Consider the following 8,820-nt stretch of genomic DNA (forward strand, 5'->3'; position numbering starts at 1 on the left):
GGCTCAGCCGCCGGCGCTCGCGGCGCGCTCGGCCGGTGCCGCCCGAATCTCGCGCGCAGCCTCCCCCCCGCGAGCCGCCGTTTGAATCTGCGCAGGCGGACTGACGCCCCATTGGCCGCCTCCGACCGCACGCGGCTCCGCGCGCCGGGCGGGAGGGGGCGGGGCCTCGCGCCGGCGGGCGGGCGATGTGACGGGGCCGGGGCGGGAGGGAGCGGGGTGGCCCCGCAACGCCCCGCCGCGAGCACCCGCGAGCCGCCCCCGCGCCGGCGGCAACGGCGGCGGCTCCCGACGGCAAAAGAATGAAAAGGTAACGGTGGGGCCGCCCCCGCGCGGCAAAACCGAGCGTCTCCTTCGAGCCGGAATCGAACCAGCGACCTAAGGATTCCCGCGGGCCGCGCCTCTACAGTCCTCCGCTCTACCAGCTGAGCTATCGAAGGGAGCTGGGCGTTGCGCTGGCTGCACGGTATAAAGCCTTTTTTGGCGGTGCCACTGGTGATGTGCGTCGCGGCTAGAGCTGGAATTCCCTTCCCGGGAACAGCTGGAGCATAGAGACGCGCTCGGGACGGAGACATGGATCTACGAGCGGCCCAAAAGTCCAGCGGCGTCTCCCGCACCCTCGGCCCTACTGCCGGTGGATCCGTCAGCGCAGGGGACGAGTTGCTCTCGGCCCATCTCGCTCCCGCGCCGGGGGCGAGCTTTCCCGGCGTACGAGGGCAGCGCTTCCCGCTTCCCTTCCTTGCCGAAAAATCCTTGCCCTGTGGTTGCTCGCGTGCTTGAGGAGCGGGAAGCGCGGGTCTCATCCATCATCCAGCCAACGCTCCTACGGGGCGCCTGCTCCAGCCATGGACACGGCACGGGTCTGTTTGGAAGAGGTCACCCCCAAACAGAATCAGGTTGGAAAAGACCTCTCAGATCGTCAGCTGCATCATGGCACTGAGTGCCAAACCCCGTCTTTCCTTGAATACCGCCATGGGCGGTGACTACACCACCTCCCTGGGCAGCCCATTCCAGTGTTTAGTCACCCTTTCCGTGAAGAAATTCCTTATGTCTAACCTAAACCCCCCTGGCACAGCTTAAGACTATGCGCTCTCGTCCTGTCACTAGTTTCCTGGGAGAAGCTGAACTCTACCTGGCTACAACTTCCTTTCTGGTAGAAACATGCCATCGCATCCTCGTGTAGCTGTGCTGATGGACACGTGGACTCTACAGAGCTCCTAGGAGAACAAGGTGGGAGCACCTGCTTTAAAGACAGGTGTTGGCAGCTGCACAGTCAAAAAAACCAGAAGGCTAGGGACAGCATTTAAAGGTGCTCAGTCATGGTGGTCACTTGACACTGGGGTGCTCACATCCAGCACAGGGCCAAACCATCTCTTTTTATTAATTGCAATGTGATTTTTACTTTAGTGGTCAAAATAAATCACCAAAACGGCAGATGGCTTCTTACCCATCATCTTCTTTCCAAATACATTTTTTTCAGTGATGTACTTAAGGAAATTTGCTAACCACCGCCATCACAGAGGCAACGACTTCCTGAAGCTATACCATCATGAAGTACAATCTACATTCCAGCAGAAGCTCTGTGTGTTGTAAGTATTTCCCTACATGAGTCTTTAGCTGGAACTATAGAATGATTTGGGTTGAAAGGGACCTTAAAGATCATCTAGTTCCAGCCCCCATGCCATGGGCAGGGATATCTTCACTAGACCAGGCTGCTCAAAGCCCCATCCAACCCAGCCTGGAATACTTTCAGGGATGGGGCCTCCACAACTTCTCTGGGCAACCTGTTCCAGTACCTTATCACCCTTAGTGAAGGGTGATAACTTTTTCCTAATATCTAATCTAAACCTACTGTCTTTTAGTTTGAATCCATTCCCCTTTGTCCTGTCACTACATGAGGTGCTCCAGTTATGCTTCAAATTGTATTTAAAGAGAGATGCTCCACTCCCTTAATCATCTTTGCAGCCCTCTGCTAGACCTGCTGCAGGAAATCCATGTCTCTCTTGTCCTGAAGAACCCAGAACTGCACACTCCAGATGTGGCCTCACCAGGGGTGAGTAGAGGGGCAGGATCATCTCCCTCGACTTGCTGGCAATGCTCTTCCTGATGCCACCCCAGGGTACCACTGGCCTTCTTGGGCACCGGGGCACACTACTGGTTCATGGGCAGTCTATTGTCCACCAGGATGGAATTCACAGAAGTTATCTGAATAAATGGAGCCGTGTGTGGAGTCTGTATATCCCCACAGCACTATGGATGTTCCCGGCACATCCCCAAGGCACTGTCGATGTTCCCGGTACATCCCCAAGGCACTGTCGATGTTCCCGGTACATCCCCACGGCACTATGGATGTTCCCGGTACATCCCCACGGCACTATGGATGTTCCCGGCACATCCCCACGGCACTGTCGATGTTCCCGGTACATCCCCAAGGCACTGTCGATGTTCCTGGTACATCCCCACGGCACTGTCGATGTTCCCGGTACATCCCCACTGCACTATGGATGTTCCCGGCACATCCCCAAGGCACTGTCGATGTTCCCGGTACATCCCCACTGCACTATGGATGTTCCTGGCACATCCCCACGGCACTGTCGATGTTCCCGGTACATCCCCACGGCACTGTCGATGTTCCCAGCGCCTGCGGGCGGGAACGCCGGGCTCGCAGCGCCCCCTGCGCGGGTACGCAGGAACTGCAGGCGGCGGCACAGCCCCCAAGGCACGGGAGAGCAAAACGCGGCAAAACCCACCAAAAACCCAATTTCAACCGCACCACAAACCTACTGTTACAAGGGCGAACTCGTATCATTGCATCTTTCACGAAGAAAACACATTCCTTGAGGGTTCTATCTGTAATCTTTGCTAATAGGTGTTCAGCACCAACCTACATTCCTTGTGATGCACTTTTAGTATCCAGAGATGACAACACAGCAGGTTTACCCACATCAAAGCCCTGGCAGGAGTCTTTGAACTACAAAAGCTGTAATGAAAAAGTAATAAAAACCACCCTGAGACAGGATTTGTGTCATCAGCCTCATACAGTATGAAATGGCATCTTTTAGCACTCATTTATATTTAATTCAAAGTGAAAGGAGTCTGAAATAAAAATATTGTCTAAATAGGTACCTTCTTGTATATTCCCATAGTAACACGTGTGTTCCTAATTTGCAGGAAATAGATCCTGAAAGCATTAGCTGAAGCAAATTGCTGAATTAATAAGTACTGATGGTCCTGTTGTTAAAAAGAATAATAGGCTAAAGATGTAGTTTGCTATGACATCCAGTAAACATTCTCTTTGGAGTACACCAGTAAGCACATACACACCTCACTTTTTTTTTTCTTTTTTTTTTTCTTTTTTTTCCTCCTGTTACTGTCCTGTGTGACGAGGTCTAATGTTTGGCACTTCTTTTGCTCCTACATGATAAAAAAAAAAAAAGCATGGAGATGCATCCCCCTCTCTCTATCTCTTCTCAGCTTCTAGTAGCTTCACAAAACCAAGCCAGAGGTCTACCTTTCTCTTCAGAGACCTTATAAGAAAGAAGGCACAAACAGACACTGTAGCAGGATATGGACTGTCCCCTCCCATCCCATCAGGGCTGTCACAGCCCACAAGCCACCAGCTCAGTCTTGATAGGCTTCTGATAGGACACTCACCAGCCAGCAATATCTGAGTTCCATTGTGCAAGAGCTGCTTTCTGCCTTTGTTTGCCCTTTCCAAGACTCCCTTGCGACAAAGGAGAGCTCAGTTCCAGCCTAGACCCAAAGAACATGACCAGGTGCAAAGACTTCGCTGCAGGTTCAGGGTGTCAGAGTGAGGCAAATCACTCCTAGGTCACAGACCCTTGAGTCACAGTGGACATACTTCCAGTAGCATTTTTGCCACTTTCCCATTACCTTAGAACTGTTTGGTTGGGTCTCCTGACAAACCAAAACCAAACAACACTTAAATCAGCTGTTGGCATTTGGATCTTGCTTGGGTTTTGTAGTGTTGCCCAAGTACTAATAGCAGTGGGCAACACATTTCCAAAGACAGGACACTTGCTCTTACCCAGATGATTCAATGGGCAAAATGCCCTGGAAGAGGGAGTGATGGTCCTATCATTTGTTCCATTATTTATTCCTTCTTGTTTAGTTTCCTGCTGATCCACAGGTGGAAAAACTTCTATTAGGCATTCATTATGACCTTAACTAACAGCAGATTGTTCCTGCTGGGAAACAGGTCCCTTCCCGTGCAACACAGATACTTCTAAAAATTTCACCAAGCTGCAGTGGTATGAAGGTACCACACTATAAGGCCATACGTTAAGCCCGTATGTGTATTATTTGGCTCAATTTTTACTGCTCCAATCTGGTGAGAGTTCAATCTATTTCCTGATAAAGCCTTTAATGAGTAAAAAATACCAGTCATGACTCCACTGCCTATTGTCACAAGGAAATTATAGAAAAACTCTGAAGTCACATGCAGAAGTTTGTAATTCTTTGCTGCTATGCACCAGAATCTCATTGTGAATTCAGGCAGCTAATTCAACATTTCTCTGGACAATAAAGCAGTACATGGATGTTCTCCGAGAGGCTTAATATCACTGACTTGAAGTTAAGAATAATCAGTCTGTCTTAAATGTTCTCCCTGTAGGTTGTTTGGAAACCTTACAACAGAGGAACCTAGAGTCTTTGTGAAGATAATTCTCAGCACAAATAATCAACAAGACATGCAACTGACTTCTTGGTATGAGAGAAGAACCTAGAAAAATTCCTACAAAGTAAACTCAATAATCAGTTTTTTGAATTGTGGAAAACAAGTGGCTTATTTCCTCAGCAAGCAGTTTCCCAGCCAGTTGCTGCCAGTCTCACAGAACTAAGATCTATAACGTAAAAGAAACACTTGATGGTTGCTAAAATAAAGAAAAAGCTCAGTGCAGGTGACTTTACAGGTTTTTTTACCAGGTACTTTCCTTTTAGTAGTCTTCAATACTTTATCACCAGTTGCTCCAATGACTGCAATCTTCAGAGCTCAGCACTGGCTGAAACACCACAGATGTTAGTCAAACCACATGTATCCATCAAGTCTTCAACCCAGCTGCTTGACTTGGTCTCGATTCAATGTCACAGCATCACTCATTCCGCACCCAAGGTGTTCTTGCTTGCATCATCCTGGTGGGGCTCAGCTTCCTCCCCATGTTTCAAGAAATTCCCAATGAAGAGCAAAAGGATATGCACCAGATACTCTTTTAAATTAAAATAGTTCTTCATATCACAGCACCTTATTATCTGCATCTGTTCTCTCTCAGTACTGAAGATTCCAGCTTGTCATCCGTACTCCAGTCATGCATGTCATAGTCAGTTCAGAGAAGCTGCAGTTCAGAGCAATTTCAACTTGCTGTGTGCCTTCAGAGTCATACTTAGTCTTGTTTTATTCTTTTTTCCAACTGCTTGGTATCAAAGATTCTGAAGGACAATATTCTGTTCATGGCTGATCTGATTTTGTTGGAATTCTCTCTAAATGCTTTTCGTAGCATTTTCTTAAAATGTTAAGTCTTAAAGGATCAACCCCTTCACCCAGAAGAGTTAGCAAGTTCTGGGCACTTTGACTCAACCTATTTATACAGCCTTTTGGAGAGGGGAAGTACTGTTACTTGTCTAATTCAACCAGCCTGTGTTCAGACCCAGAAGAATTGCATGTACTTTGTGATTTCATGGATTTTACTTTACTGTATTAACATTATTCATGCTAGAGTAGGGAGGGTGGAAACAAAAAGCTTAAAGGCTACCATATCACAAAAATACCAAAATAATCAAGTGTATCTGGATGGGCTCAGAATTTACTCTGGTGCATTAACCTCCCTGACAATCATGCACACAAAACATCTTGCATGTTTCCAAAGCAGCCTATATCAGCTTATCAAGGAGGCTGTACAACTACTGAAAGAATTCTGAGGTGGCCTTGAAATCAAGCCTTGGACTGAAAAAAACAAGCACAGTTCCCATGCTCAGAATACCAATAAAGCAGCTCCAGGGATATGGCCCTGCCAGGGACCAACACTACGATCCTCTAGCACAGAGGGCAAGGAAATGGTGTCATTGCACAGCTCAGATGGATGCTGTCACTTTGAAACAAAGCTCTAAGCCTCACCTCATCTGCTGTGCAAAGTACAATGGCAGCTACACTGACTGACAGCATTCCTTTGATTTGGCAACCACACCTCCTATGGTTTCAATGGCACAAGCATTAACTTAAATGAGGCACTATACAGGCAAATATTCATTTTTAGGGGCTAAAAGCAGTACAGCCTTGAATCAATGGAAGAGAGAAAAAACATTCCTAAGCTTACACTCAGACATCACCTATCATCTTGCTATTATCTCGCAGTAATTAGTAATGATACCACTGCTAGCTTAGATTATAATATTAATCTCAGTTAACAACCTTTCTAATTTCTCAAATGCCACTTGTTTATTTTGGAAATTATGGAGGAATAATTTTAATAGCTCTGGTCAGGCATGCAAATGTTTTAAAAAAAGAATTTCACCAACCTATTTACAACTTTGGAGACCAAAGGGGACACTTGCAAGTCACTTGTTAATCAGATACTAGCATTACCCCATGCTTTTAGAACTACATCCGAGCAAGTCATCACTAGAAATGCAAGAGAAATCAACTTAATTCTTAGATTTTTATCAACCCCAGGAGTAAACAATTACTCTTAAAGAAAGGGACTAAAGCAGTCAGAGCCAGACTGAGCCAACCTGACAGTCAGGCAATACTAACACTGTCCTGGCAACAGCCTGAGCTAGATTCAGCCTAAGTTCAATAGTATCCCAGTGATAGATGAAAAGCAGTTGGCTTAACTTTCTACCCAAAAATCAAAACTACTTTATAAAAAGAACAGTGTTTTGACCCCAGCTTTCCAAACTAGCAGCAAGACTCCCAACACTGATTACAAAAATAGGAATCACACAGACAAATCTGCCAGTATCACAGCCAGCACTCCCAGAGGTGCTGGCCTCTGCTGCTTGCACAACTGTAGTTTACCTCTTTATCCAAGGCAGTGTTGCTCCCATGCCCTGCAGAATTCCAGCAGGAGAGAAGAGAGATCAGAGGGTGCTTACAAATGCAAGAGACTGCACACCTCCATCCTGGCTCCACTTCTCCAGGCAGAACAGGTGTCATTGAAAGGTGTGAAAGGTCATTAGTTACTGCAAATGTATTTTCTGAGTTTGTGAAAAGATGCAAGTTTATGAGAGTTTACAATGCAGAACCTCAGGGTTAGGGTTGAAAAGAAACAAAATGCTAAATAAAAAAACGATGATTTGCACAGTGGCAATAGATACCTGGGAATTTTTGGGCTGTTTGCTTAATAGAGAACTGAGAGTTCAAAGTTTCCAGACTGAGGGAATGGGCTCAGTTGACCTCAAATGCTGGGAAGAAAACACATCAAAAAAATATGTTGGTGAATGTGGCAGGGTAAAGTAGTAGTTACGGTTAGGAAAAACAGAGGGACCAAAGAAATAAATACTGGCATTTAGTTTCTTCCATTGTACCATGGCTTGACTTTTCTTAAATTGAAAACAAAAGAAGCAGGTACTCTTGACCTTTATTTCCTGCATCCCTCTCTGCTGCCTGCAAAAATAATTGCTATTTCCAGCATCTGTCTTAGGAAGCCAGGAAGGGTCTTATTCTAAGACACAGTGGAGAAAGAAGTAGTATTCTTGTATGTGCATTCTTGTATGTGCAATGTTCAGATGTAGGATTTGGTATGAACTGAGCAACACTTGAACAGATTTGAGCATACAAATAGTTAGAAATAATGAGTTATTTCATTCATCACATGTTTAAGTTAAGCCCTTGCCTTTTCCGTGTGTTTTTTCTCACTGCCACAAAACCTACACCTTCATGGGGCAATGTGTGGTAAGGTCTCACCCCTTCTCTCCCACTGGGTTGAAATGTATATATTTGGCAGCTTCTGCTCCTGGGAGAAGAGAAAGGTGGATCTCAGGGAAATCCCCAGATTTGGAGTGAGCCACTGCAGCTTCTAAAATTCCACCATGGAGATGGAATAACATAAAACATGGTTGCCCTACAGAACTACTAGGTGAATTTTTAGAAACATTGATAAATCCTTATGCATCTTCTTCCCTTCTCCTGAAAATGCAGTAAAGTCCTCCCATCTCCTAGGAATCTCCCTTTGTTCCTTTCTGTGCTGTGTAAGGTTTCTGTGCTTGTAATAAGGTTTTCCTATACATCAGTCTAATTTGTGTGAAATGTGATCATTTGTTGTCTCTCACTGTCCCTAAGAGGCACAGTATAAACACAGGACAATAAACTTACAAAAACACCCATGGAAAAAAGGATATACAATAAAAGTTCAAGTGACAGATGAAAAGCAAACAGGAAAGGCAGCCCAGCATCAGGAGAGACCTCTTGAGGATTTGCAGAGGTGGCACAAGTGCACGTGGGAAAGGAGAATTTAGGATCAGGAGGTACCATCTGGCAAGTACTGCTCTATATTTACACAACAATGTGACAATCTGAAAGAAACTTCATTTTAAAGAAAAACTTACACACTGACTTGACAAAGTAGCCTATAAAATCAAGTTTTCTTATTCTGAAAGAAGTTGCTTGAAGCATGCCTTAAGGGTTTGTAAGAAGTGACTGTGCATTTCATGCAGCCAGACTCCACAGACTGTTGGCTAATAAGAACCACAGCATCATTTAAACCTTCTTATAATTTCTGGTAACTTCCTTCCATCTGCCATCTTTCTTTTAATTTTTCACTTATTGAATATAAGTTTCCAAACAGCACAGACCCAGTCCAGACCTACAGG

At 45.8% G+C, this 8,820-nt stretch overlaps 1 non-coding gene across 1 annotated transcript; it reads right to left on the reverse strand.

Moving 5' to 3' along the window:
* Positions 1-347: 347 nt before the first annotated feature.
* Positions 348-437, reverse strand: TRNAY-GUA (transfer RNA tyrosine (anticodon GUA)). The gene is given in 2 exon segments: positions 348-383; positions 401-437. It is a non-coding gene; the product is annotated as a tRNA-Tyr (tRNA).
* Between the last annotated feature and the right edge of the window lie 8,383 nt (positions 438-8,820).

Source organism: Aphelocoma coerulescens, chromosome 2, assembly GCF_041296385.1.
Source record: "Aphelocoma coerulescens isolate FSJ_1873_10779 chromosome 2, UR_Acoe_1.0, whole genome shotgun sequence".
Classification (NCBI taxonomy): domain Eukaryota; kingdom Metazoa; phylum Chordata; class Aves; order Passeriformes; family Corvidae; genus Aphelocoma; species Aphelocoma coerulescens.